At 35.1% G+C, this 4919-nt stretch overlaps 1 long non-coding RNA gene across 1 annotated transcript; it reads right to left on the bottom strand.

Annotated features, from left to right (window-relative positions):
* Positions 1 to 218: 218 nt before the first annotated feature.
* Positions 219 to 905, bottom strand: LOC128641138 (uncharacterized). Its single transcript, XR_008399443.1, has 3 exons — positions 769 to 905; positions 482 to 635; positions 219 to 324 (listed from the first exon to the last, which is right to left on the bottom strand). It is a non-coding gene; the product is annotated as an uncharacterized LOC128641138 (long non-coding RNA).
* Between the last annotated feature and the right edge of the window lie 4014 nt (positions 906 to 4919).

Raw genomic sequence — 4919 nt, 5'->3', positions numbered from 1 at the left:
TGTAGAAGAATCTAAAAGTACATAAAAATATTTTTGCTGTAAATGCAATATTCTTACCCTGATTATACTGCACTGTAACAATCCTAAATTTTAATTGACCACCAACCTGTCATGTCGGAACTCTGTGAAGCTATTTCTGCCCTGTCGGTGACAACTGGCTTTAACTCAATATAAGTCTCCAAACTTGGGTTTTCCATTATGATGGTTTCAGTCATGTCCTGCACTGTGCCTGATAGCATATAGGTGTCCTCCTGCATTGATGGCTCTGACTGGGAGGTCTGAGGAGTTTCTCTTGATAGAAACTCACTAAAGTTTCCTGTAGTCCTAAAGAAAAAGATAATATGGTTTTAATGTATTTTTCATAAATAATATAATAAACTGAATTTATAATAATTATTAAGCTATTTCTATTTATTATATAATAAAATAATTAAACGCAGAAATTAAGATTATAACTTTAATACGCTATAGGAAGTTTTACCTTTTTGGTTTTAAACAAGGATTGAGGAAACTCAGATATTTGCTCACAATCCATGTGGGATCTTCTATTATAACGTCTGCTCCCGATCCACTTTTTTTATAAATTCAGAGGTATTTGTCTCTCATGGACTTCCACTTGCCAGGACAGGCGGCTTCTGCATAACAAAATAAATAAACAAAAATATTTATTTACTTAATTATGGTAACATTGTTTAAGTTACACTTTTTACAACAAACACTTTTAGGACTATTCTATGAAAGATCTCCATGCAAACAGGAATACTGTACCTGGGATATTTAAAATTTCACTGATTTCTTTCCATGCCATTTGCCGGAAGTTCTGATTTCGATATTCTTTTATTCGCATGTCGTATAGACAAGGTATTTTTTCAACTTCCAAAACAAACAGAATATCTGCATCCCAACCACACTGTTGCGAAAAGGACATTTTCTATGAAAAATGTTTTTCTATTGAATAAAATAAAGCAGAAAAAAAACAAATAAAATAAAAAAAAGCCACTGAACACTCAAATTAAAAATTGGAATGGTTTAGGAATACATTTTATATGTATATACCAAATACACAAGCAGGAACTCATGATTAATTATAACATCACCACCCCTTCAAAAGCCATCTTACAAATGACTTTTTTTTTTTTTTTAAATGAAAAAATATTTTTTATCTTTATTTGTATTAATAATACACTTTTTAATTGTTTACAAGAATTTAAAGGGACACTGAACCCTAATTTTTTCTTTTGTGATTCAGATAGAGCATGTAATTTTAAGCAACTTTCTAATTTACTCCTATTATCAAATTTTCTTCATTCTCTTGGTATGTTTATTTGAAAAGCAAGAATGCAAGTTTAGATGCCGGCCCATTTTTGGTGAACAACCTGGGTTGTCCTTGCTGATTGGACTCCACCAATAAACAAGTGCTATCCATGGTTCTGAACCAACAATTTGATGTCTCCTTAGCATAGATGCCTTCTTTTTCAAATAAAGATAGCAAGAGAACAAAGAAAAATTGAAAAAATAAGTAAATTAGAAAGTTGCTTAAAATTGCATGCTCTATCTGAATCATGAAAGAAAAAATTTGGGTTCAGTGTCCCTTTAAATAATTTTAAACTTTAAGTCAATAAAATAAATTAATCACACTTTTATTGAAAATTCCAAAACACATCCATGTCCACTCACATGAACCCAATTGGCAGTCCTGATTTTATTTTAAAATTTACCGCTGTTATGCCGTTCTATTCCATGGAAATGGCACTGGGCTTTAGCGCTGTTAGGACAAAATACAACATCATAGCCGTTGGATGTCCTGAAGCCAACTGCGCTTCCTGGCTAAAAATCAAGTCTGTCAAAACTACTGAAATAAGGGGCCAGTTTGCAGATGCTTAGAAACAAGGTAATCGCAGAGAAAAAAAAGTATATTAATATAACTGAAAAATAAAGTCAAGCCCAAAAACAACTTTTATGATTCAGATAGGGCATCTAATTTTAAATAACTTTCCAATTTACGTTTATCACCAATTTTGCTTTGTTCTCTTGGTTTTCTTAGCTGAAAGCTCAACCTAGGAGGTTCATATGCTAATTTCTTAGACCTTAAAGGCCGCCTCTAATCTGAATGCATTTTGACTGTTTTTCATCACTAGATGGCATTAGTTCATGTGTTTCATATAGATAACATTGAGCTCATGCACGTGAAGTTACCTATTAGTGAACACTGATTGGCTAAAAATCAAGTCTGTCAAAACTACTGAAATAAGGGGCCAGTTTGCAGATGCTTAGAAACAAGGTAATCGCAGAGGAAAAAAAGTATATTAATATAACTGAAAAATAAAATGACCTTGGTCACCAGAGGGCGCTAAATACATACAAAAAGATATACACAATGTTTATATTCTACACATAACATTTAGACTATGTGTCTAATTGAGCAAACATATGTGTCTAAAACAAATTAGTAATGAAATGAAATGGAAAGGGGAACCTCATTAATAGATGATATGATCAGCTTCAGTGTGGAAAGTCCAATAGTCTCATTGACCAATGTTCTGATATAAACTTGCAATTCAAGCGGTCCCCGAAAATGTTCACCACAGGAGTTTCATCTCATCCGGCTGCACTCTCAAAACTGTTCCCGGTGGGGAATTAGAACTTATGTGAAAATGGACAAAGAGAGGCGCACAAATGTGTGTATCGATAGGGACAATGTAAGCACAAGCTACTGGTATTTTGTACGCAGGGTACTCACAATTTGTCAGAGCACACCAGTGTGCTTGTGGAAGCAGGCTGGCAATCAGAGCTGACCAGCTGGCTCTCTCTGCTATACAGCTCTCCTCCAGAAGGTAAAGTGACTGGTAGTGGCTTGCTTATATAAATTCTCCAGGCTCAAGTTTTACGTAAAAGACTAAAAACTTTTATTGCATATTTAACACAAATCGGCCTAAGAACATCAAATAGTTTAACAAGCAAGGTAATTGCACAGGTAAAAATTGCTACGCGTTTCTCGGCTCTCCTGGCCGTTTCATCAGGCATGCTAAACATATTTAAAACCGGCTTTTTATTGCCGCCACTACCAGACAATTCAGAGACACACCCCTACTCTGGGTGTGTGTTAGTTGACCAATCACATTGCTATATTTCAGAGGAGTATGTACACACCCCCATTAAATACAGCAACCGATAAAGGTTAAAATCTTGCACAGCATAGAATAATATTGCTAAGAAACGATCAAACAAAACCTGTATGACTAACCAACTATTGTATAAACAATCCTAAAAAGAGGCAGAGTCTACAACCTCGTTGAGACCATTTGTAAATAAAGAACCAAATCTATAAATCCAAAAGGTCTCCCTTTGGCACAGTTTGGTAAACCTGTTGTATCTATTGGATCCAGGGATACTTTCAAGTGGTGTGATAGTGAAGGGGCAATTTTCTCCATTGTGTTCGTGGATGTAATGTCTGGATACACTATGTTTCATCGATTTATTCTTTATATTTCGATTGTGCTCGCTCCATCTGATGCGAACATTTCGTATTGTGCGCCCCAAATACTGTAGCCCACATTTACATGATAACACATATATCACGTATGAAGAGCTGCATGTCAGATAATCCTCAATGGGAAAAATTTCCCCAGTGGTGTGTGACTTGATGGTTTGAATACGGTGTGTTATGTGTTTACACATATGGCATCTAGTTTTGCCACACTTGTAAACACCCTTTTGACCAGTTGGATTTCTTTGTGTTCCACTTCTAATAGATTTCTTGGAGATGACTACTTTACTAGGAGCCAAGAACTGTTTCATTGTGGACGCTCTCTTATAAATAATATTGGGTGTACATTCTTTATCTTTTAGTAAAATAGGCCAGTGCTTTTGTAGCACTCTTTTGATGGATTTAGTGTTTGAGTTATATTGAGTTACAAAACAAGGTTGTTTGAATTTGTTTGTAGGGTCTTTACTGTTTTCAGTTTTCTTCTTGGTTTGGAGAATGGTGGACCTATCTAATCTGCATGCTTTCTCATACCCACTCATGATAATTTCCCTAGGGTAGCCTTTTTCCTCAAATCTTTGAATTAGAATATAAGATTGTTCATGAAATTTCTCTGTTGAACTACAATTCCTCCTAATCCTACAGAATTGACTGTACGGTATGTTATGTTTCCATTGATGGTGATGATTGAAATTATTATGAGTGGGTACGAGAAAGCATGCAGATTAGATAGGTCCACCATTCTCCAAATCAAGAAGAAAACTGAAAACAGTAAAGACCCTACAAACAACCTTGTTTTGTAACTCAATATAACTCAAACACTAAATCCATCAAAAGAGTGCTACAAAAGCACTGGCCTATTTTACTAAAAAATCCTATTCTAAAGAATAATTTAGAATGTACACCCAATATTATCTGTAAGAGAGCGCCCACAATCAAACAGTTCTTGGCTCCTAGTAAAGTAGTCATGTAAATGTGGGCTGCAGTATTTGGTGCGCACAATACGAAATGTTCGCACCAGATGGAGCGAGCACAGTCGAAATATAAAGAATAAATCGATGAAACATAGTGTATCCAAACATTACATGCACAAACACAACGGAGAAAATTGCCCCTTCACTATCACACCACTTGAAAGTATCCCTGGATCCAATAGATACAACAGGTTTACCAAACTGCGCCAAAGGGAGACCTTTTGGATTTATAGATTTGGTTCTTTATTTCCAAATGGTCTCAACGAGGTTGTAGACTCTGCCTCTTTTTAGGATTGCTTATACAATAGTTGGTTAGTCATACAGGTTTTGTTTGATCGTTTCTTAGCAATATTATTCTTTGCTGTGCAAGATTTTAACCATTATCGGTTGCTGTATTTATACATAACCATCAGTTATTGTCCCACTGATGAGTAGTGAATATTCCTATTATGTATTTGATT

Source organism: Bombina bombina, chromosome 10, assembly GCF_027579735.1.
Source record: "Bombina bombina isolate aBomBom1 chromosome 10, aBomBom1.pri, whole genome shotgun sequence".
Lineage (NCBI taxonomy): Eukaryota > Metazoa > Chordata > Amphibia > Anura > Bombinatoridae > Bombina > Bombina bombina.
The sequence above is the reverse complement of the archived record's forward strand: the minus strand, read 5'-3'. Positions and strand labels throughout refer to the sequence as shown.